Raw genomic sequence first — 26738 nt, forward strand, 5'->3', positions numbered from 1 at the left:
AGGTTTAGGAATGGCCTTAACATCTCAGAGGGAAATTATGCATTGTCAGCAGCAGCACTAAACAGCACAGCTAAATGGAGAGCTAGAAGTTCTCTAAAAGTTTAAAAGTATTTGTTGGTAAATCCATCATGTCCAGGTGATTTACCTTTTGGCATAGATTTAATTACACAATCAATCTCTAGACTAGAAAGGGGTTGCTTCAGGGTGTATTTAAAGAGGGAACCTGGAGACAGTCCAAGAATGAGGAAATCTCGGCTGCTGATAGTTGGGTATATTGGGGTCATTTTTTAGGTTGAATAGGGAACCATAGTAATCTGCAAATACATCTGCTGTGTGTTGTTTGGAGTTTAAAAGATAAGGAATTGTAGACTTTGTTCACTGCGACTTCAAGCTAAAAACCCCCAGGTCTGTTGTGGTGGGTGTAATAATGAAGTCTGAACTGACGCAAGATCAAATTGTGTCTGTCATAGAGAAGACCTCACAGCTCTAGTCTTAATTTGTAGAGTGTGGTTGATATAGCACAGTCTTAGGAAGACTTATTCTGGAGTTCCAAAGCGTGAATGGAAGACATTTTTTTTCTTAGCTTGAGCACCTAGTTTAATCAGTATGCTACACATGTTGGCCTTGTGTGCATTCCGTAAAAAGAAGACATCTGTACCAGGTAAGTAATTGAGATTTGCAGAGACGTTGAGTGAGCACATTGTTGTTTACAGATTCTCTGAGAAGCTTGTTGGTACACTGTTGTACATGGATGGGATGACAGGAGCCCTGTTCCAATATCATAATGGAGATAGCCACGTGATCAGACCATGTTATGTCAGCGATATTGGAAGAGGAGGCAAAAAACATTTATCAACCAGAAACAGATCGATGCATGAGTAAGATTTCTGTCTAGGTGAATGGTATGTGTAATCTCGTTCAGAGGCATGTTGGCAGCGCCAGACACCATGCAAATCCTCAGTATGTTCTAGTAAATAAGAAGATCCCAACATAGTATTAGATCACATTTAACCATAGTGATATGTTTAGAGAACTTATGAAAAAAATCTTCCTTGACGTAAATTAGGACCATATACCTCCCACAATAATACGTGGGTTAATGTTGACTTCATACACTTATATTATAGAGTCCTCCCCCCCATCAATGATGAAGGAGTGGAGCGTAAATGCAACTGAATTCCTAACAGCAATAAGTATCCCTTTTTTTATCTGTAAAAGTTAGCAAAGAAAACATATGGACAGTCTTTATGTTGACACTTTGGGGCAGCTGAGGCCTGAAAATTAGTGTATTGGACTATTAAGGTGTCAGCTTTAGCACTGGTGGCTTCCTTCCACGAGGAGAATCTTGTGGAAGGGTGGTTCAGGCCACGGGCTTTAAGAAATAACAAACTAGGTAACATAACAGGAGCCAGATATGACAATAGCATACTCAACACATACCATAATGACTGGGCATTATAATAGGCAGTATGAGCTTGGAGAATACAGAAGGTGTTGTTGTGCATGGTACATTGAATAAGCTTTAGTAGCTTTATCCTTCTGGCAAAAAGTGGATTGTAACCACACTTTAAACTGTTAAAAGTGTATCTGTGCAAGGACATCTCTCAAAACTTCCTAGGGCAAAATGTAGAGTTTAGGGATCCTATTGATAATGAATTCAGCCATTTTTAATTAGGGTACCACACTTGAATGAGGTCACGCACATAGCGAGGCAATTGAGAGGACTGCACTGACCCAATGTTGCATCTCAAAGTTTTTTAGCATAGTGACAGAATCACTCCTGCCTTCGGTAGGAAGGGAGGCCATAATCAGGGTGCTGGGCAACCAGGTCACATAGCTCCATACATGTTCAAGCAAAAATGTATGGCTGGGATTCTCTCCTAGGCCATGATTTGGCCAGGCTCCTGGTGCTGGGTGATGAGGAACAGAGCACCACATTTTCTTCTACAGAAAGTCAACAGCGGCTCCAGAGCATTGCGGGGAAGCCATCACTAGAGGTCGGGTGGCAACCACTGCATGTGGATTCCCGCCACCATTTTGGTGTAGGCTTCTCTGTACAGGAAAAAGCCAGACAGTATTTGTAACTGAGATGTGTCTTATTGACGCAGGGCATCATGGAAGAGCAGCGGGTTGCCAAGGGGAGAGTAGAATCAGTGAAGGACAGTGGTTTTCCCCGGAGAGCTCACTGAGCAAAGGTTTAGCACCCATTTTAGTTTAGAATTTGCCACAACCCCCTGGCATCTAGTTATTCTGACATGGTCAGGAGAAAGTACCAAAACATTTAACATAAATAAGGTCAGGGCAGAGTGGCATATTTAAGCATTGTCAAAAAATAAGCAGAACTCAGGGTGGGCAACAGTGAGAAAGTAAAATTTTAAATGATAAGATATGCATTCAATGGCAACCAAAGGTAGGAGATAGATGAAATAAGGTAGGAGTAAGCAGAAGATAAGTCAAAGACTAGATCAAAGATTCTGAGTTCAAGAAGGGCCAATAAGGGAAACTAGGTCTGAAGTTTACAATTGGAACTTAACATGTTAGGGTATTAATATCATTCATCAAGGATTCTGTGTGAGCACTGATACAAATTTAACCAGAGAAGTGCAGCTATAACATCCACAGCGCTGAACATTTTCCAACAGATGACAAGAACGGATACTTACACACAGCAGGGTTGACCACTTCAAGAAGAATACTATATACTATACTATACCATAGGAAATGCATAGCTGTGGACTCTTACACGCTTGTTATTTTAATTGCATTTTTAGGAGCATCATGTATTCGTAAGAGGAGAATGCAATGGAAGCTTAACCACTTAAGACCATTTTGTTGCTAAAGGACCAGGCCCCTTTTTGCGATTCGGCACTGCGTCGCTTTAACTGACAATTGCGCGGTCGTACGATGTGGCTCCTAAACAAAATTGACGTCCTTTTTCCCCCAAAAATAGAGCTTTTTGCTATAATAAATATCGCCCAAAAAAATATTTTTTTTCCCTCAGTTTAGGCCAATACGTATTCTTCTACATATTTTTGGTGAAAAAAAAAATCGCATTAAGCGTTTATTGATTAGTTTCCGCAAAAGTTATAGCGTCTACAAAATAGGGGATAGTTTTATGGCATTTTTATTAATAATTTGTTACTAGTAATGGCGGCTAGCAGCGATTTTTATCGTGACTGCGACATTATGGTGGACACATCGGACAATTTTAACACCATTTTGGGACCATATAAAAATGCACTGATTACTGTGAAAATGACACTGGCAGTGAAGGGGTTAACCTGTAGGGGGCGCTAAAGTGGTTAAGTGTGACCTAGGAAAGTCATTTTTACTGTGTGGGGGCGTGGCTTGGCGTGTGACGTCACTGATTGTCGTTCCCTATGACAGGGAACAGACAACCAGTGACAGTCTGACTAGGAAGCACAGGGAGAGGTTTGTTTACACTTACCTCTCCCCCTTCTTCAGCTCTGTGACTTGATCGCTGGACACCGGCGGTAATCGGGTCTGCTGATCCCACGGGCGTGGTCACAGAGTACCCGACCGGGTCCCGAGTGCACCGCCGGTGGCGCGCGCGCGACCCGCGGCTGTGAATATTAAAGGGGACGTACCTGTACGCCAATATGCGCAGCCGTGCTATCCTGCCGACGTACATCAGTGTGCGGCGGTCGGCAAGCGGTTAAACTGGGCATAAACTAGTAGAATTTCTGTTTTTTTTTTCATTTTAAGAATGTTTGTTTGATTTTTCCCATTATCAGAGGGGTCAAATCGGCATTCGCTTTTGACCACAGTGATGAGAAAATTCAAAGGAACCGAACAGAAACGTTTTCTCAACAGTAAATATGGTTTGCATTTGGGTAGTCCTATTCATTCCAAAATTAAATGTTAAAAGCAAACACAATTTTGAAGTACTTTCAAATGACATTCAAGTCATCTAATGTAAGAATTTTTTGAACAAATATTTTTACAATCATTCAAAAATCTACTTGTGTACGGCCAGCTTTAAACACATATTGCATTCAAGTACATGTCAGGATGTACAGTCGGTTGTAGATCAAATATATACAGCAGTTTTTGAAATGGTGTTACTCTTCAATCCGATGCGCCAGGATACAATACAGGGCAGGGAACTGCTACACAGACAAATAGGATTATTGTAATGGATTGCTGTGGCATTATTTTTGTTTTAAAATAAAACAATTTCACTATAGGTGCCATGTAAGCAATTCAATTTAATCTTTACTTTCTCTTCAATGCCTGAATATTTCTCAGTTTAATTAAAAGGATGAACATTGTAGCCATCTGTCAGCTGTTCTATTACTGTACTCAAAATGACAAGAGGAAAGACCTTACTTCTGTCATCAGATGTATTTAATTGCACCAATACATGTTTCTAATAGGTATAACATTTTGTATCTTAGAACATATGGAGATCACTGAAAAGTATGTGTTCATTACCAATCATCATGTGAAGTTTAACACATTGCAGAATATATCAGTTGATTAAATGTGTGCACTGGAGGAAGGGGGCTATATTTAATGAACATTTGCATTTATTAAATAATCAGTTAGATAATTTTTTTTATTCTTCTGAGTAGCTCGTCATAGGTGCAACTTCTTGATGTAAGCCCTTTAAAATAGATGAAAGGTAAGGGAATAAGAGATAAATTGGGGTTTCCCAAATGAAAGAGAGGTCCTCTCTTTGCATTAGCTAATGCTAAGTGTCAGCATATTCAAGACATTGGATTTGGACTTCATAGGCATACGTAAAAGCAATATCACAAAATGTATTTTACTTATAACAAATACATAGACAGACAATTGGTAAAACACATATACATAGATGAAAGTGATTAAAAACTTCTCCCCGGTCTGCCATCTATCCATAGTCCAAACAGGTTCAATTGATACAACTGGTTAGCCTGAATGAACCTGAGTAAGGCTGGGTCCCTGCCTATGCAAATTGTATGCGGGTTTTCCCACATCCAATTTGCATAGCAGGAGACTGTGACCGGCTCTCTATGGAGATGGTTCACACATCTCTGCATCGGCTCCAGTACAATTTGCACAGGAGCCCTGTGTGTCTTTTAGTCTGTTTCCAAAATTCGGGTTGACATTGGACCTGAAACGGTGAATGGAGACGCACTGGACTCCTACTGTGAGCCGCTGTGTGTTCTAGTGTGAACCCAGCCTAAGGCAGTCAGCCCAATACAATGGCATGTAAGATAACCTGAATTCATGGGATGCGTGCATCAATGGGAGCTACAACTTAGACTGGTGATGTCATACGCAGCTCCAGCAGCGTTCACGGACATCCCGATTGGGGGCATCGTCATGGGCAGAGGCAGGACATACTCTCCTCATTTCTCAGGAAAAACCTTAACTCACAGGCTTCTTTGACTGGTGAGTGATCCCTATGAATTCAAGGGGAGGAGATAAAGCACTGACATACATTAGCTGCTAGCAAAACCAGTCAGACAATAACTGTGCAATCAAAATTAGAATAAAAAAATATGCAGCACTAATAATAAAAAAAAAAATAAGTGCAAAATACGTCCAAAAAAAGTTAAAACACACATCAAAATAGATATTAAAATTAATGAATAAGAAAAAATAGGTCCCAAAGAAAAAACTGAGGGGCAGATCCACATAGATCTGCACCCGCGCAGCTTATCAGAGATACGCTACGCCGCCGTACCTTACCTTGCGTTCTTTCAAATCCTCAAAGATTTTGCGCCGTAAGTTACGGCGGCGTAGTGTATTTCTGGCGGCGGAATTCAAATCGGCGATTAGGGGGCGGGTTTCATTTAAATGAAGCGCGTCCCCCGCGCCAAATGAACTGCGCATGCGTCGTCCTGAAATTTCCCGGCGTGCATTGTGCTAAATGACATCGCTAGGACGTCATTTTTTTAACTTAGACGGGACTTACGTACATTCCGATTCACGGACGACTTACGCAAGAAAAAAAAATTAAAATTTAGACGCGGGAACGACGGCCATACTTAACATGACAAGTCTAACTATACGCCGCAAAATACCAGCTTTAACTATACGCCGGAAAAAGCTGACTAGAGACGACGTAAAGGAATGCGACGGCCGCACGTACATTCGTGGATCGTCGTAAATAACTAATTTTCATACCCGACGCGGAAAACAACGCAAACTCCACCCAGCGGACGCCGAAGTATTGCATCTACGATCCGAAGGCGTACGAAGCCGTATGCCTGTCGGATCAAACCCAGATGCCATCGTATCTTGGTTTGAGGATTCAAAATAAAGATACAACGCGGGAAATTTGAAAGTACGTCGGCGTATCAGTAGATACGCCGACGTACTCTCACTGTGGATCTGGCCCTGAGTGTCCGTGCGATCGTGAAATCACAGTAATCCAAGTGCATATGTGATCTGCTTCCACCACATGATCCACCACCGTGATAAGATGGACTCTTACCAAACTTGTGGTAGGATGACACAGGCTGCCATATATATCACTACATGAGCAATTTTTTTTTTAAATATATTTTTATTAGGTTTAAGACAAACCAACAAACAGAAAGAAACGTACAAAAAAAACAACCACCAGACAACCTGGTCATGAACGTTAGGCAATATACTAAAACTTCGAAAAATAAACTGACATCGGTGCAAAATATAAAGTAGGCACAATGGTAAAAGGCTCAGGTATAATACCGGGATATAGCAAAAGCGGAGGTCCGGCCCATCAATGGTCAAGCAAGAGTAGTACAATCAGTGCTGGGAGAGGGTTAGCGGACTAGCCAACCATCTACCCCAAATTTTGTGGAAGGTTTTGTTCTGTTTCCGGAGTTCAAAAGTAAGTTTATACAGTGGGATAGCATCATTAATAAGTTTTAACCAGAGGGATTTCAGAGAGATCTGTGTGCCCTTCCGGGACAGTAAAATAGCTTTTTTAACATAGAAGAAGAGTATACAGAGCAGTCTCTTGGCATGTGATGATAGGTGTAATTCGCAAAAAAGGCCTAATAGGCAGTTCTTGGAGTGGATTATGTTTGGGAGGCCTAGCGCAGATGAGATGAAAGCATCCACTTCTTCCCAGAAGTCCCGGACTACCGGGCATGACCAGAAGCAGTGTAAGAAATCGGCCTCTTGGCCACTACATGAGCATTTATGACTCCGTAATAGAGTCCTAACTATTTGGTAAGAGTCCATCTTATCACGGTGGTGATGGGCTCATATGACCCCAGTACTAATAAAGAGAGGCAAACAAGGATGCTATGCAGACATCTGGCATGCTCCTCATCATCCAATGATGTAATTGTTCGTTAGGATGCTGGTGGTTGTCCTGTACGATGCCCAGGGTTAGAATGCTGCACATTAAAAACCTGTGGCTTTGTGTGGTAAAAAAGAAGACAGGTGTGATCCACCTGTAGACGTATTGCCAATTTTGGCGCAATTTCTATGCATTTGGCCATGGCACCTCTGAAGAACCCAGTACACCAGTTGAAAAAGTCTGGTTTAACCAATCATTTTTATAATATTAAGCAGAACTTCAGCCTTACGTTCAGGGTTGCACCATTGTACACAGGCTCCTTTCTTGTACAGATATAGCTTACTCTGATTTCAATGCACACTGAGTTTTTCACATTGTGCATTAGAATTTGCAGCAAATAAGATAGATCTCATCTCATTTCCCAGCTGTCAAACATCCAGAATCATCTACTCTTTTCTCCCCAGCCTGACTGTCCCTGGTCCGTCTTTTTCATTAATTTGATTATAGTTCTTTCAACCATGGAGACCAGCATCACATGTGGGTGTTACCCAAGGTAATCTGTAAGCAAATACAACCTGAATAGGAACACTTACTCCTCCAGGTTAACATCCACCTATCAAGGCATTTTGATGTTTGCATAACTCTTCCAAAGAGCCAACCTACTGATTGCATGAGGGCTTGAAGGGAGTCCTGAGGCAGGGTGCTGTGATGCTTTCAGGAAGCTTTTACAACACCCAGCTGGTCCCTCCCACCACTGGGATCTGCCTGCATGGCATAGAGAAACACAGAGGCCGAGTGACATGAATGGATCTAAAATAAGGTGTATATTCAAATTGGCATGTTAATGGAGGGCAGGGAAGGCAAATTATAAACATAATAAACTTCCGCTATAAAGTAGGAGTAAACTCCCATCCCTGACTTTTACCTATAGGTAGGCCTACAATAAGGCTTACCTATAGGTAGTGTAAATATCTCCTAAATGTGCACCATTTAGGAGATATTCACTGTACATGCAGCCAGTGACATTACTGGTGCATGCACTCTGAAGGAACAGCCAACTTGACCATTCCTTCAGAACCCAGCGGTGTAAACAGTGGCTCCCGCACGCATGTATGGGATTGACGTCACCAAGGCTCTGGCCAGTCATAAAATTTGCAAACCCAGAAGGAAGACCGGGTGAAGATGGAAGCGCCTGCAGTGGTGACAACTCGGCGCTGCAAGAGCTTAGTTTTAAGGCAAGTTTAACATAATATGTACAGTATGCCGTGGTGCATTTTAGCACATTGTGACATTACCTTGCAGAAGTTTACTTTTAATACTTTGTGGTCTGTTTAACTGCTTAAGGACAGCCCACTGTATATATACGTCGGCAGAATGGCAAGGACAGGCATAATCACGTACCTGTACATGGCCTTTTAAATGCCTGCCGTGTGGTCACAAGTGCGCCGCCGCCGGTGCGCTCGCGACCCTGTTGCCTTTTCCGTGAGTCGGACCACAGGTCCCACAGTCTCGATCGCCGCTATCGTCTCACGGAGGTATAGAGCGGGGAGATCCTTGTGTAAACGAGCATCTCCCCGCTCTGACTAATGACAATGACACTGATCTCGGTTTCGTGTACTCGGAGCGGAGATCAGTGTCATGTGACACAGAGCCCATCCCCCCTACAGTAAGAAACACTATGCAGGGAACACTTAACCACTACAGCACCACCTAGTGGTTAACCCCTTCACTGCCAGTGTCATTTTCACAGTAACCAGTGCATTTTTATAGCACTGATCGCTATGAAAATGTCAATAGTGCCAAAAATGTGTCAAAAGTGTCCGCCATAATGTCGCAGTCATGAAAAAAATCACTGATCGCCGCCATTACTAGTAAAAAAAATAAAAATTTATAAAAATTACATAAAACTATCCCCTATTTTGTAAACGCTATAATTTTTGCTCAAACCAATCAAACGCTTATTGTGATTTTTTTTACCAAAAATATGTAGAAGAAAACGTATCGGCCTAAACTGAGGAAAAAAATATATTTTTTGGGGGGATATTTATTATAGCAAAAAGTAAAAAATATAGATTTTTTTTCAAAATTGTCGCTCTATTTTTGTTTATAACGCAAAAAATAAAAACCGCAGAGGTGATCAAATACCACCAAAAGAAAGCTCTATTTGTGGTAAAAAAGGGACGTCAATTTTGTTTGGGAGCCACGTCGCAAAAAGTGGCCTGGTCTTTGATCACCCAAATGGTCCGGGGCTGAAGTGGTTAATAGATGTGTAGCACTGATATGTACTTTGCCTGCATATTTTTTATTACATAGTTGTGGTGTGCCAATGCTTATTTAAGCCTGCTGCATATGGTGTAGACCAGATAGAAAAGGGTGCAAGTGCAGTGTGAGTACTGATTGCATTCCTGTTGTACCTTGAATGAATGGAACCAAAACAGAAAATCAGCAGGTTTAATCTTCATATGAAATGTTAACCACTTCCCGACGGCCGTACGACTTCTCTGGGGTGACGTTTTCCGCGCGTGGTCCCGAGCGCGCAGCGGGGAACTTCTGTGCTGGCCATGTCCCTTGGACACAGCCAATCACAGATCGACGTGAATGGCCAATCGGAGTGGCCATTTGTTAGGCGATCTGTGCGGCCAATCAGAGATGATCTCATATGTAAACATATGAGATCATTTCTCATTGCCGGCTCACACACTGACAGCGTCCTGTCAGGGAGAGAGGAGACCGATCTGTGTCTCTTGTACATAGGGACACAGATCGGTCACCTCCCCCAGTCACCCCCCTTCCCCCACAGTTAGAACACTATATAGGGAATACATTTAACCCCTTCCTCACCCCCTAGTGTTAACCCCTTCCCTGCCAGTCACATTTATACAGTAATTAGTGCATATTTATAGCACTGATTGCAGTATAAATGTGAATGGTGGCAAAAATGTGTCAAAAGTGTCCGATGTGTCCGCCATAATGTCGCAGTCACAATAAAAATCGCAGATCGCCGCCATTACTAGTAAAAAAAAAAATAATAAAAAAAAATAATTCTGTCCCTTATTTTGTAGGCTCTATAACTTTTGCGCAAACCAGTCGCTTATTGCGATTTTTTTTTTTTACTAAAAATATGTAGAATACGTATCGGCCTAGACTGAGGGAAAAAAAATTGAGCTATTTATTATAGCAACAAGTAAACAATATATATTTTTTCAAAATTGTCGCTCTATTTTTGTTTATAGCGCAAAAAATAAAAACTGCAGAGGTGATCAAATACCACCAAAAGAAAGCTCTATTTGTGGGAAAAAAAGGACTTAAATTTTGTTTGGGAGCCACGTCGCACGACCGCGCAATTGTCAGTTAAAGCGACGCAGTGCCGAATCGCAAAAAGTCGTCTGGGCAGGAAGGGGGTTTAAGTGCCCAGTAAGGAAGTGGTTAAACTATTGCAAAGTTCACCATTGCTTTGTTAGTCCAAAAATATACAGTATTTTAAAAAATGTGCTGTAAATCATCAACAAATGTACATTCAATTTTACCAGAATAGGTTACAGAAGAATAATGGAGCAGCAAAAAATAAACACATGTACTTTATTTCTACAAAATTAACTGATCAGTCATTCCAAGCTAAGCTCAACATTGGTGACTCTATGATGGCACAGACGGCATGTCTTTTACACAGTAAGTCATTCAGAAACTGAACTGAACTTTTCAAAGCTGTCAGAAAATGTTGTGTGCTAGATCAAATGACTCCAGCAGTGAGCAGCACCTTTTTTTTTTTTTTTGTACATGGCTGATGTGCCACTTAAATGAGAAGACTGCATTGCAACCAGCGATTCTATTAAATGTTAAAGAGCTGTAAGGATCTCAAGAGGTGACTTGTGTTATTATGAAAGATACATTATATCAAGTCTCTGTGATTTAAAGCCAAGACTGAGACAACAGGCCAAGCAAAAATTGGAATTTAACAGATTTATTTCAACAAGAGGATGAGAATTTCAGCTCAGCACACAAAAAAAAAAATTTCCATGGTGTATTTAATACAGTCATACAGTGTATTGCTGCCTCATGTGGCTGAAGTCAAACTTTATGGATGTAAACCTTCGTTTTTTTCAAGCAGAATTCCAGGAATTCAGCTCCTTTGGAAAAGAAATTATAGGGGCTGTAAAGGTTTGGGGCCAGATTCAGGTACAATTCCGGCGACGTAACGTATTGCATTTACGTTACACCGTTGCAAGTTTTACGGGCAAGTGCTTGATTCACAAAGCACTTGCCTGTAAAGTTGCGGCGGCGTAGCGTAAATCCCTCCGGCGCAAGCCCGCCTAATTCAAATGGGGCGTGGATCATTTAAATTAGGCGCATTCCCTCGCTGAACCGACTGCGCATGCTCCGTTTTGAAATTTCCCGCCGTGCTTTGCACGACATGACGTCGCACCGACGTGATTTTTTGAACGTCGACGTGAGTTACGTCCTTTCCTATTCACGGACGACTTACGCAAAAAAAAAAATTTTGACGCGGGAACGACGCCCATACTTTAACATGGCAAGTCTAAAGATAGACCAAGAAATAGCAGCTTTAACTATACGCCGGGAAAAGTCGACTAGCGATGACGTAAACAGCTAATTAGCATACCCGACGCGGAAAATGACGTGAACTCCACCCAGCGGGCGCCGAAGTATTACACCTACGATCCGAAGGCGTACGAAACCGTACGCCTATCGGATCGAAGCCAAAAGCCGTCGTATCTTGGTTTGAGGATTCAAACTAAAGATACAACGCGGCAAATTTGAAAATACGCCGGAGTATCAGTAGATACTCCGGCGTATTTCTTCTGTGAATCTGGCCCTTGATTTTTATTTTCTAAATAGGTTCCTTTAAGCTAGTGCATTGTTGGTTCACTTAGCTTTTCCCTCGATTTCCCTTCTAAATGTTTTTTTTCTTTGTTTTCTTTGACTGAATTTCTCACTTCCTGTTCCCCCTCAGTAAGCTGTTCTGGTTGACTAACCACCATTTGGATGATGGTGGCAAGCTTACTGAGGAGAAACAGGAAGTGAGAAATTCAGACAAAGCAAAATTTAGAAGGGAAATCAAAGGGAAAGGTAAGTGAACCCAACAATGCACTAGCTTAAAGGAACCTATTTAGAAAATAAAAAACAAACCTTTACAACCCCTTTAAGACACACTATGAGTTAAGTCCAGCGAGGTACATGACACCTTCTGGGCTTAACTCTATTATTTATATCTGACAGCTTTAAAGGAACTCCTTGACAGCTATCACTGCATCTTGAACTGTCACTGCAGCTGTTATGCCCACTTCTCCCTTCTTCTTGTTAAACAACAGACGCCTTGGTATTATGTGAACACTTTCACAAAATACAAAGGCTTCTGTGAATGGACAGCAGAGGGGAGTGGCAGGCATAGCTACTGTGTTTGTTCGGCTCTTCTCAGTTCCCTAGAGTGTCTCTCCAGCAGAGCAATAAACCTGTCAAATGTAAATAATAGATATTAGAAGGTGTCATGCAACTCTATAGAGTTAACTCATAGGGCCAGATCCACATACATTTAGATCTGCGCAGCGTATCAGAGATACACTACGCTGCCGTACCTTACCTGGCGTGTATTCGAATCCTCAGCGATTTTGCGCCCTAAGTTACGGCTGCGTAGTGTATTTCTAGCGGCGGATTTGAAATTGGGGGAATTGGGGGCGGATTTCATTTAAATGAAGCGCGTCCCCGCGCCGAATGAGCTGCGCATGCGTCGTCCCGAAATTTCCAGCCGTGCACTTAACATGGCAAGTCTATGTATACGCCGAAAAATACCAGCTTTAACTATACGCCGGAAAAAGCCGACTACAGACGACGTTAGAAAATGCGACGGCCGCGCATAAGTTCGTGGATCGTCGTAAATCGCTAATTTGCATACCCGACGCGGAAAACGCCACCCAGCGGACGCCGAAGTATTGCATCTTAGATCCGAAGGCGTACGAAGACGTACACCGGTCGGATCTAACCCAGAAGCCGTCGTATCTTGTTTTGAGGATTCAAAACAACGATACGACGTGGGAAATTTGAAAGTACGCCGGCGTATAAGTAGATACGCCGGCGTACTTGCTCTGTGGATCTGGCCCATAGTGTGCCTTCACTATTTACAAAGTGTCTTAATTCCTAGAATTCAGCTTTAAGTTTTTAAAGGAAAGGTAACCTGTCGCCAAGAAAATTACACATGGACATGCAGCACTTAAAGTGATTGTAAACCGAAACCCACAAAAAAAACTGTAAGACAAAGGCATAATGAGCTAGTACGCATCACATACTAGCTCATTATAAAATACTTACCTTAGATCAAAGCTTTACCTCCTGCCGTGCGAATGCACATGCTTCTATGTAGGCAAAACAAAAACTGAATTCTGGCATACAGCATATTGTCACATTGTGAGCATCTAATCATGTAATCTAGACCTACCACTAGGACGCCTTGTAACGGACTTTCATGGTGGTATTTTTCCATGCAATAAATTCTTAATACTGCATAGGGTGCACCTTGGAGTGATGGGGGGGGGGGGGTGACTGGAATAAAATATTGCTACAGCGGGAACAGCGATGGATCTTTAGGTTAAATGCAACCTCCTTTTCATGGACTCAATGAGACAATCTTCCTCAAACCCTTTGAGGGTTTCGTCTCCGGGGTCTGGAACTTTATTAGCTTATATTAGCTTGCATTGCTTTGCCTTGCCCTTTCCCTCCCCAGCTCACTCCAGGGTCCCCACCACCCGGGTTCAAAAATTGATAGGTTATGCTGGTACTAATCTTCTGCTATATTCTATTTCCATGCACGTCTTGAGCTGATACTGCTCGACTGTAGGGCATGACAGTGTATCATGCTTGTATATCTGTACAATTGTTGTATTTCGCATGTTTATACTGATTCCATGTGTGTGATAGGTTTTCCCTTAGTCTACCGGCACTTTACCAGTTGTCTGAAACTATACCTTCCTTGTAATTCCAAGCATCTGGGATGCTTTCCTGCCTCCCTGAGTCTGCTCTCTCTATCAGTTATTCAATTTATTCCTTTTATCCCTATTCATTTTTTCTGTTCATTTTCATTATCTACATACTCTTTCCTGTATTTTCTATTTCAGTGCTTTGGTCCTGTCTCAGCTGTACATGCCATCAGCATGGATCTGACCAGCCTTGATGTGATCCCATTTTTTATCTAATTTATGCAAGCCTTTGTAACGTCATTTACATTCCCAGTGCTATGTTTCTGTGTCCCCCGGTTGCAATAGAGTTTCCCCATAGACAAGTACACAGCTTACCCAATAGCCGATGACGCATGAAGATGAGATAATGTCACAACCATGCGCCAACCCCAGTATGAGAATTGCTGTGTTTGGCACACCTGGGGCGGATGTTGTGTTTTTGCAGACACCATGGGGCAGATCCACAAAGAAGTTATGCTGGCGTATCTATTGATACGCCGCGTAACTTCTAGTTTGCTCCGGCGTATCTTTGTTTTGTATCCACAAAACAAGATACGCCTGAAGCTGTGCTAGATCCGACTGGCGTACGTCTAAGGCCGGGTACTAACGAGCAAACATGTACGATGAAACTGGTCGTTCGGACCGTTTTCACCGTACATGTCTGCCAGAGGGCTTCTGTACGATGGCTGTACTAACCATCATACAGAAGTCCGCGCGTAAACAAAACGCGGGGCGTGTCCGTGTCGTCGCCGCGACGATGACGCGGCGATGACGCTGCGACGTGGGCGGGCCTGCCATTTAAAGGCTTCCACGCATGCGTCAAAGTCATTCGACGCATGCGAGGGACGACGGGCGCTCGGACATGTACAGTAGGTCTGTACTGACAACCGTACATGTCCGAGCGGGCAGGATTCCAGCGGACGGTTTTAAAACACGTCCAGGAATATTTGTCTGCTGGGAAAAGGCCCGGCGGGCAAATGTTTGCTGGAATTCGGCCCGCTCGCGCCTACACACGACCGAACATGTATGCTGAAACAGCATACATGTTTGGTCGTGTGTACGGGGCCTTAGTACACCGTCGGATCTAAGGTGCATATTTCCGCTGGCCGCTAGGTGGCGTTTCCTGTCGATTTCCACGTTGAGTATGCAAATTAGCTAGATACGGCGATCCACGAACGTACGTTCGGCCGGCGCATTTTTTTACGTCGTTTCTGTAAGGCTTTTTTTGGCATATAGTTACCCCTGCTATATGAGGCGCATCCTATGTTAAGTATGTCCATTGTTCCCGCGTCAAATTTTTTTTTACGTCGTTTGCGTAAGTCGTTTGCGAATAGGGCTTTGCGTAGAATGACGTTCACGTCGTAAGCATTGGTTAATTTCGAGCATGCGCACTGGGATACCCCCACGGACGGCGCATGTGCCGTTAAAAAAAGTCATTTACGTCGGGTCAAGACGTATTTACATAAAACACGCCCCATCACATCCATTTAAATTTGCGCGCCCTTACGCCGCCAATGTTACACTACGCCGCCGTAGCTTACGGCGCAAATTCTTTGAGGATAAGGAAAATATGCTGAAAGTTACGGCAGCGTAGTGCATCAGAGATAGGCTACGCCGGACGCAACAATGCGCCAGGCTACATGGATCTGGCCCCATGAGGTCAGGCTATTCTGACCCAGTCGTCTGCAATCTTTTATCACTCACCAATACACATATATAGTGCCCAGTAATTCTATCAGTCCCTATTCCACCCGACATTCGCAAACAGCCACACTGTACTATCTTAGATACAAGGTGAGTCTACCATACGGTTGGGATGCTAAGGCTTACTATCTTAATTTATTTTACTTTGGGGTCACTGCATCCTCTAGCAGTGCCATGATGAGATTTTGTATTTTTTGAAGCTAACAGATTTTCTCTGTGGCTACTTTTAGATCAATATGACTTCTCCAGCCCTATAGCACTTTTACTGCTACAGTGTGGCAGTTGTGGGTAGAATCACACATATATATATATATATATATATATATATATATATATATATACATATATATATATATATATATATATATTACACACACACGTTATTTTGCATCTCCACCTGCAGGGGGCGAGCGCGCCAGCGGGCCACTTCTGCTGTGATAGTTTGCAGCAGAAGCTGATATGTCGGTCCAGGGGACTCTATGTCTTCCGGCACTAGGGTGGCCACATTTCCAAACTACCATTCAGGGACACCCCCCTTCCCAAAAATCAGCTTGTGCTGTAACGAATCACAGCCCAGCGATTGGACACAAGAGGCGGGATTTATGATGAACAACAAGCAGGGGGCGGGGATTGTGCTCCTCCAGGCAATCCCGGCCAGGACAAGTACTGTCAGTGAGTAAAGCGGTGATGTGGCGGCCTTTTTTGGGGGCATCAGATTGGCCCTGGGGGGTGGCTGTGTCAGTTTCATTCTGGGACACTGTATTGTCCTGGAATGAAGTTGCCCGGGACAGACCTGCAAAATGCGGGACTGTCCCGGGCAATCCGGGACACGTGGTCACCCTATCCGGCACCCACCTAATCATGTTAGTAAAACACAGAAAACTGAGATACAGTATGCCTATGTAAACAAGACATATCTCAGTTCTGACAAGGGGGAGGAAGGGAAGATTCTGTGTCTCTGCTAAACAGGAACTAGAATCAATCTCTACCCCTAGTGAAAGCACCACACTGTGTACATAAAAAACACTGGCAAAGCACACAGGTAACTTTGATCGCTCTAAATGTTTAACCCCTTCCCAGCCAGTGGCATTAGTACAGTGACAATGCATATTTTTAGCACTGATCACTGTATTGGTGTCACTGGTTCCTGCAAAAGTGTCAAAAAATTCCATAAATAAATCCCATAGTTTGTAGACTCCAACGTTCATGTAAACCAATCAATATACACTTATTGGTATTTTTTTTTACCAAAAACATGTAGAACACACATTGGCCTAAATTTATGAAGATTTTTTTTTCTTTTTGTAATGGATATGTTTTATTGCAGAGAGTAAACAATATTATTTAGTTTTTTTTTTTTCAAAAAGCCTTTTTTTGTTTATAGTGCAAAATAAACCCCTGCAGTGGTGATCAAATACCACCAAAATAAAGCTCTATTTGGTGGGAAAGAAATTACATACATTTTATTTGGGTACAGTGTCGCATGACCGCACAATTGTCAGTAAAAGTAATGTAGCGCCGTATCACAAGAAATTGGCCTGGTCATAAAGGGGGTAAATCTTCCGGAGGGTAATGTTTAAAAATGTAAAGACATGAACTTGGGCCAAATATAAAAAAAAGTTACTGACTAGGAAAATTGTAACCACTTCACCCCCGGACCATTTGTCAGCTTAAAGACCGGAGTTCTTTTTGCGATTCGGCACTGTGTCGCTTTAACTGACAATTCCGCGGTCGTGCGACGTGGCTCCCAAACAAAATTTACATTTTTTTTTCCCCACAAATAGAGATTTCTTTTGGTGGTATTTGATCACCTCTGCGTTTTTTATTTTGTGCGCTATAAACAAAAATAGAGCGACAATTTTGGAAAAAAAAGCAATACGTTTAACTTTTTGCTATAATAACTATCCCCAAAAACTTTTTTTTCCTCACGTATTTCCATACGTATTCTTCTACATATTTTTGGTAAAAAAAACGAATAATCGCAATAAGCGTTTATGGATCGGTTTGCGCAAAAGTTATAGCGTTTACAAAATAGGGGATAGTTTTATGGCATTTTTATTAATATTTTTTTTTTATACTAGTAATGGCGGTGATCAACGATTTTTATTGTGACTGCGACATTATGGCGGACACATCGGACACTTGACACATTTTTGGGACCATTGTATTTTTACAGCGATCAGTGCTATAAAAATGCACTGATTACTGTGAAAATGACACTGGCAGTGAAGGGGTTAACCAATAGGTGGCACTCCAGGGGTTAAGTGTGCCCTAGTGAGTGATTCTTATTGATGGGGGGATGGGCTACACGTGACAAAAAGTGACAGTGATCAACGCTTCCGATTATAGGAAGCGGTGATCACTGTCATTGTCACTAGACAGAGTGGGGAGATGCTTGTTTACATCAGCATCCCCCCATTCTTCCTTACCGTGAGATGATCGCAAGTATCCCCGCAGCGACTGAGTCTGCAGGACCCGCATTCGGGCTCACGGAGCTTGCGTCGTGCGCCCGTCCACAATGCCATGATCCTAAATGGGACGTACAGGTACGTCCTTCTGCCTGTGTGAGCCATGCTGTCGACTTATATCGTCGTGCGTTGGTCGGCAAACAGTTAAGGGGAATCCAGAATGGCAAAGATCTGGGTGTTCTAGTAGATCACAGGCTCGGTAATAGCATACAATTCAAAGATGCAGCAAGCAAATATAGCAGACTATTAGTGTGCATTATAAAGGTACTGTATTTGAGATAAGACTATAATTCTACCACTTCAATCGTGGTCAATTTTGAGTATGCTGTCCAGTTCTGGTTACCAGTGGTCAGGAAGGCTGTGCTGGAACTGGAGAGAGTCCAGGGAAGGGCAACAACGCTTATTAAGGAAGCTAAAGGACCTCCATTAGGAGGAATGACTACAAACATTAAACCGATTATCTGGAGAAGAGATGCATAATAGGTAATATGATATACAAATATCAATAGTGATTCTAGCATTGGGACCATACTATTCAGCCTCAGGTTACGGAACAGGACATGTGGACACTCAATGAAGTTAGAGAAGTTAAACCCTAAACTGCGTAAGAAGTCCTTTACTGTCAGATCAATAATGATGTGGAATACCCTCCCACAGTGGGTGGTGTCTGCGGGGAGTATCATATTATCAAATTAACAGTCTTCCTTAAAACAGGTTTCAGGCTGGATTCGCAGCTATGCAGAAGGCAGGAGATTGTGACCGGCTCTCTATGGAGCCAGTTCACATATCTCTGATGGGGCTGCGGAGTGGCTGTGCGTCTTTGGCTCAGTTTCAGGGTCTAATTCAGGCAAAAAATGTGTCCCTGGCTCATTGCTGAAACCAAGACAAGGACCAATCGGGCCCTTGCTGCGAGCCGCATCCGTCGGAGGTGTGAACCCAGCCTCAAAAAGAAGTGTACTGTAAGAACAACAGATCAGAATTAGGGGGTTGAAGGCGAACAGACAACTGGATTTAATATCAAGATCATATTGTAAAATGTACAACTGAGACTGAAAAAAAATGTAAAACCATTGATTTCTCCTGGACATATACTTTAGAGGTAAGCAGTGAATGTAACTTACATCCAAACATTTTATGGTGAAGAATATTCCAGGTGTATTAAATGGGAGATAAGGTAATTTTTGTTACATTTGCTGCTTTATAGACTCCTTAATGGGTTAATTTCCCAATTTATTTATTTTCGAAAATCTGAAATTTTGTGATCTGATGGTGCCACCATTGATTTCAAAATTTGACCAACCAAGCCTTCACTTTTACCTCATGTTGCCACATAGAAAAATGTTCATGGTTGGGAATCTTCTTTTCTTTCTAAGTCACAGCTCATGCACATTAATTTGTTTTAATTGTATTTCTTGCACGTTTCTCCCATTATTGATGAAGATAAAAATTTCCAACATGCCCGATTACTCAAATTTACAGCACAAAAAGTGAAAATACAAAAAAACAAGCATAAATCTGCGCTATCTGTGTAAAAAGCTGCCACAAACAATCTAGTGAAACAAGAAAGTGAAAAATATACGAAAACAATAAAAGTGGCGCTAGAAAGTGATATTGATAGAAATAATAAAGTGAACTGAATCATAAAACTATGTGAACACGAATATAAAGTCCATGTATGATAAATCCAAAAGCAGTGAATCACTGGAAAGGAACACCGTCTGTGAAATGGTCTCCTGTGACGAACAATTAGAAACACCACGGTGGGATGAATAAATAAATGTGAAGGGATGACCACCACCAGGAGGGGAGGCTTACCAGAGATATTGAACCCTGTTAAGCGTACGCCTAGAGGGTCAATATAGGCTGTTATATGAGTTGATGGAACCACATCAATCGGATCCGGATACACTAAGAAAACGATGGCTTGAACACATCACTTTAAATCAGAGCGGAGGGGGGTGGCAACGTCTTGATAGTAACTCCCAAGAGGTCAAACCGTATCCAAAGCACATAAAAGAAAACAAAGTCTCATAGTGTAATACCGTAATACTGGTGAAATTTATTAACGGTTAAAAACACTTACAATTCTGAAGAAGACAAAGGGCATCAATAAAAGGTGGCGCATGGCAGCAGCAGAGTCCCGACGCGTTTCGCAATAGTTTGCATCATCTGGGGTACACTCTGCTGTTGCTACCATGCTTAAATATAAAATATGACCCCATCAAACCATTTCCTGGGCATGCACCCAATCCGAGATCACTTCCGGGTTGATTTGTCATGTAACATAACATATATATGGAGTTTGTTTAAAAATTACAAAACTAAAGAAGTGATGTATGTTAAAATTTAATAAAATTGTATGAAAAACAACGTTAAGGTTGTAGAACGTGGACACAAATATGTATAATGTTATGTGTGTCAGGTAATCATGTGACCTGTCATGTGAGGCTTGACCCTTCAGGCTGGCCAATGAGATAAAGGGGTGGAGCGTGACTAGCGTCATCCGATGACGCTAGTCACGTCTCTGACGTCACGCTCCGCCCCTACACGGCGTACAAATATCCTTCTATGCTGACACTACGTGTCGACAGTTCCCCCCCCCTACAGGTTGTTTATAGTCTGGTGCGATCCAGCTATTTACTGCTCGTTGGTCTCCATTACATGTTTTAAAGTTACATAATGTTTATTTGGGCCCGTCTTGCAGATACCCTGTAGGTTACTTTATAAGAGATCAATTCACTTTTATCTCATTGGCCAGCCTGAAGGGTCAAGCCTCACATGACAGGTCACATGATTACCTGACACACATAACATTATACATATTTGTGTCCACGTTCTACAACCTTAACGTTGTTTTTCATACAATTTAATTAAATTTTAACATACATCACTTCTTTAGTTTTGTAATTTTTAAACAAACTCCATATATATGTTATGTTACATGACAAATCAACCCGGAAGTGATCTCGGATTGGGTGCATGCCCAGGAAATGGTTTGATGGGGTCATATTTTATATAGCAACAGCAGAGTGTACCCCAGATGATGCAAACTATTGCGAAACGCGTCGGGACTCTGCTGCTGCCATGCGCCACCTTTTATTGATGCCCTTTGTCTTCTTCAGAATTGTAAGTGTTTTTAACCGTTAATAAATTTCACCAGTATTACGGTATTACACTATGAGACTTTGTTTTCTTTTATGTGCTTTGGATACGGTTTGACCTCTTGGGAGTTACTATCAAGACGTTGCCACCCCCCTCCGCTCTGATTTAAAGTGATGTGTTCAAGCCATCGTTTTCTTAGTGTATCCGGATCCGATTGATGTGGTTCCATCAACTCATACAGCACAAAAAGTGGCCATTGTTGCAGCCCACTAATGGTGCAAAATTTGAAAGAAAAGTCTTAGTTACGATTTTCGTAAGAAAATTATTTCGGAATTCAACCCATGCATAAGTCTGTTGGAGTTCTCAGGTAGCTAACTGATGATCTTCAATACAAGCAATCACAGGGATATGCTACCTAATTTGTATGTATATAAACCACTAGGGTGAAGAATCTGCACATCATGGAAATATAATGTATTGTTAAGTAAGCCGTGTTTGAAAAGTATGAACTTTTCAAACACAATTTTTAGGATTCTTTTACAATAATGGGGATTCATTAAAACTGGAAAAAAATGAGAACTAGTAAAAATCCTCGTTATTGCTATCAGCAGCCAATCATATTTGACCTTTTATTTTATTGAAGGCACTTATTTGGATTAATGCTTAGGTGCAACAACTCCAATTTTATATACACTTTTAATTTTCTCCATCTGCCGCAAAAAATCTAAATGTATAAAAATGACACTGCATAGCGAGTTTGTCTAAACCAGTATTTCTCAACCAGTGTACCACAGCAGAGAGCTATGATGTAATCGGTATTGCTGAAACTTGGCTTCAATCCTCACATGACTGGGCTATTAATATTCCTGGCTATGCTGTCTTTCGGAAAGACAGGGTAAAAAGGAAAGGTGGAGGGGTCTGTCTCTATGTGAGAAGTGACCTCAAAGCAAGCGTGAAAGAGAACCTGGTTGATGGAGAGTGTGGTGAGGCTGAAGCATTATGGGTGGAACTGCATACAGATGTGCGTAGTTCAAAATTAATCATTGGAGTTTGTTATAAACCACCCAATGTTAATGAGGAGGTGGAGACTCAGCTCCTTGCACAGATGGAAAGGGCTGCAAGGGCTGGGACGGTGATAATAATGGGGGATTTTAACTACCCAGAAATTGACTGGATTAATGGCACTTCTGGGACAGTTAAAGGACAAAAATTTAAAAACCTATTGCAGGACAATTTTATGGTGCAGTTTATTGAGGCCCCAACTAGGAATGATGCTCTGTTGGACCTGATAATCTCAAACCATGCAGAGCTTATTACTAATGTTCAGATAAAGGAACACCTGGGTAGCAGTGATCATAACATGATTTCATTTAATGTTAACTATAAGCAGGAAATACATACAGGAAATATTAAAACACTAAATTTTAAGAGAGCAAATTTTCCAAGGATGAGGGCTGCTCTCCAGGACTTGGACTGGGAGGGACTATTGACACAGATGAACACAGAACAGAAATGGGAATTTTTCAAAAAGACTGTGTGGAACCTCACTGCAAAGTATGTTCCCATGGGCAATAAGTTTAGAAGGCTAAAAATAAAACCTATGTGGCTCACGGGCAAAGTTAAAAAAGCTATAAACAATAAGAAAGTAGCCTTTAAAAAATATAAAAATGAAGGAACACTAGTGTTGTTTAAATGTTACAAAGAATATAACAGGATATGTAAAAAGGAAATCAAGGATGCAAAAATTCAAAATGAACGACAGATTGCAAAAGATAGTAGGACAAACCCCAAAAAATTCTTTAAATATATTAATAATAAAAAGGTGAAGTCTGAGCATGTAGGCCCCTTACAAAATAATCTAGAGTGGGTGACTGGGGACAAAGAGAAGGCAAATTTATTAAATGCTTTCTTCAGCTCTGTGTATACAATGGAGCATGGGGGAGCTCATGTCCAAAATGGGGGTGGGAGTGACACAGCCCCAAATCCACAATGGCTCAAAAGTGATATGGTCCAGAAATATTTAGACATAATAAAGGTGGATAAAGCACCTGGACCAGATGGCATCCACCCACGGATCCTAGGTGAGTTGAGCTCTGTCATTTCAAAGCCACTGTATCTAATATTTAGAGACTCATTAATGACAGGAATAGTACCACTGGATTGGCGCAGGGCCAATGTGGTGCCCATATTTAAAAAGGGAACAAAGTCTTTACCAAGTAACTATAGACCTGTTAGTCTAACTTCTATAGTTGGGAAGATACTGGAACGTTTAATAAAAGACCACATGGATGAGTTCTTGCAGGAAAAAAACTATTTAAGCAGCAGACAACATGGATTCATGAGAGACAGAAGTTGTCAGACAAACCTGATTTCCTTTTATGAAGAGGTAAGTAAAACCCTGGACAGAGGCGTGGCTGTGGACGTGATATATTTGGATTTTGCAAAAGCGTTCGATACAGTTCCGCACACACGGCTCATGTGTAAGGTAAGGTCTACAGGATTGGATATATCAGTTTGTAAATGGATAGAAAATTGTCTGAAAGCCAGAATTCAGAGAGTCGTGGTTAATGATTCTTACTCTGAATGGTCCAAGGTTATCAGTGGTGTACCCCAAGGTTCAGTGCTGGGACCCTTACTTTTCAATATATTTATAAATGATATTGGGTCTGGGATCAAAAGTAACATTTCTGTCTTTGCAGATGACACCAAGCTATGCAGTGGAATAACGTCCTTGCAGGATGTCTCCAATTTACAAGCCGACCTCAATGCTCTGTCTAATTGGGCGACTGAGTGGCAGATGAGGTTTAATGTTGATAAATGTAAAGTTATGCACTTGGGGGCTAAGAATATGCATGCATCATACATACTAGGGGGAGTACAACTGGGGGGATCTGTAGTGGAGAAGGATCTGGGGGTTTTAGTTGATCATAAGCTCAATAATGGCATGCAATGCCAAGCTGCGGTTTCCAAAGCGAGCAAAGTCCTTTCTTGTATTAAGAGAGGTATGGACTCCAGAGACAGAGATATAATTTTGCCCCTGTACAAATCATTAGTAAGACCTCATCTGGAATATGCAGTTCAGTTTTGGGCACCAGTTCTCAAAAAGGATATCGGAGAACTGGAGAAAGTGCAGAGAAGAGCAACCAAACTGATAAGAGGCATGGAGGAGCTCAGCTATGAGGAAAGATTAGAAGAACTAAATCTATTCACTCTTGAGAAGAGGAGAATTAGGGGGGATATGATCAACATGTACAAATATATAAGAGGTCCATACAGTGTACTTGGTGTTGAGTTATTCACTTTACGGTCAACACTGAGGACAAGGGGGCACTCTTTACGTCTAGAGGAAAAGAGATTTCACCTCCAAATACGGAAAGGTTTTTTCACAGTAAGAGCTGTGAAAATGTGGAACAGACTCCCTCCAGAGGTGGTTCTGGCCAGCTCAGTAGATTGCTTTAAGAAAGGCCTGGATTCTTTCCTAAATGTACATAAAATAACTGAGTACTAAGATTTGTAGGTAAAGTTGATCCAGGGTAAATCCGATTGCCTCTCGGGGGATCAGGAAGGAATTTTTTCCCCTGCTGTAGCAAATTGGATCATGCTCTGCTGGGGTTTTTTGCCTTCCTCTGGATCAACTGTGGGTATGGAGTTGGGTGTATGGGATTGTATTGTGTTTTTTATTTTGTTTGTTTATTTTTTTGAGGTTGAACTGGATGGACTTGTGTCTTTTTTCAACCTGACTAACTATGTAACTATGTAACTATGTAGCACATTGGAGTGCCATCAGAGGTTCTACGGTGTGCTGCCGGATCACGGGAGAGAAGGTCTGTCAGATGAGCCCGATCTCTCAATCCCCTGCAGAACTATACATTGGCACTGTGAGAAGCTCCGTCAGCCTCAAAAGTGAAAGTAAAGTGCAAGGGAGCGTGCCGTGCTCTCTGATTCCCCTAGAGTGCAGTACCCGACTGAATGATGAAACTGCAAAGGTACTTTGTTAGAAGCTAGATTTGTTTTAAAAGGGCTTTATACATGTGTCTGTGTGTGCGCATGTGCCTGTATGTGTATGCATGTGTCTCTATATATGTGTGTGCGTGCATGTGTGTGTATGTGTTTGCATGTGTCTGTATGTGTGTGCATGTGTCTGTATGTGTCTGCATGTGTCTGTATGTGTGTGCATGTGCACGTGTCTGTGAACGCGCATGTGTCTGCGTGTGTGCATGTGTCTGCGTGTGTGTGTGCATGTGTCTATGTATGTGTGTGTCTGCATGTGTGCGCGCGCATGTGTCTGTATGCGTGTGTCTGTGCGCATTTGTCTATATATGTGTGTGTGCACGTGTCTGTATGTGTATGCATGTGTGTATGCATGTATCTGCATGCATGTATCTGTATGTGTTTGTGTGTGCACATTTGTCTATATATGTGTGTGTGTGCACGTGTGTATATGTGTCTGTATGTGTCGGTATGTGTGTGTGTGTGTATGTTACTTTATAATCCTGACCCCCCCCCCCCTCATTCTTGTAACTTTAGAACGGCTTTTGTAAGGCTTGTTTGTGATAGCAGCAAGGACTGCTGCTCTGCTTAAAAGTAATCCATGCACAGAACGCTTTTCAGAGGCATTTGACAGGCGGTAAAGAGGCAATATGTTGCCTCCTCACCACCTGTTTTAAGCCCATAAATGCACCATCACTACACCGCAACTGTGCAATGCACACAGTTGCGGGGTAGTTGGAGTGCAGCCCCATTCACCCTCTGTATACCTCCAGCTGCAGCCACAGCATGTATAACCCCCCAGCTGCTGCCTCTGCAGCTAAAGGGGAAGAAGGTGGGGGTGGTAAAAACAACTTAACCATGTGGTTTTACCGCCCCTTGAACCTGACATGTAAACAAACCCTTGGTTCGCATCTGTGTGGCTGCATGCAGTATGTAGGGCAGCCCATTAATTTCAATGGGCTTCCCTACCCACAAAAATGCAGGGAAAGAAGTTCCTGACCTTTTTCTTTTAAATTGCACTGCACCTTAAAGCGGTTGTACACCTGAAAGGCAAAATGCATAATGATCTAGTATGCACCGCATACTAGCTCATTATGAAATACTTACCTTGGAACGAGGTGTGGGGAACTTACCTGGTCCACGCCGAGCGAGATGTCATCTTCCGGGTATCGCGGCTCCAGAGCTGTGATTGGCTGGAGCGGCGATGTCGTCACTCCCGTGCATGCGCACAGGAGACTTCATTCCGGCAAGGTCCGGCGG

The 26738-nt window shown here is 42.2% G+C and overlaps 1 protein-coding gene across 1 annotated transcript in view; it reads right to left on the reverse strand.

The window, feature by feature from the left end:
• The window catches only part of DPYD (dihydropyrimidine dehydrogenase), a 1498502-nt gene that overhangs the window by 1089905 nt on the left and 381859 nt on the right, over positions 1–26738 (reverse strand). The gene's annotated exons all lie outside the window — the stretch shown is intronic.

This window comes from Rana temporaria, chromosome 7, assembly GCF_905171775.1.
Source record: "Rana temporaria chromosome 7, aRanTem1.1, whole genome shotgun sequence".
In the NCBI taxonomy this organism is placed as follows: Eukaryota; Metazoa; Chordata; class Amphibia; order Anura; family Ranidae; genus Rana; species Rana temporaria.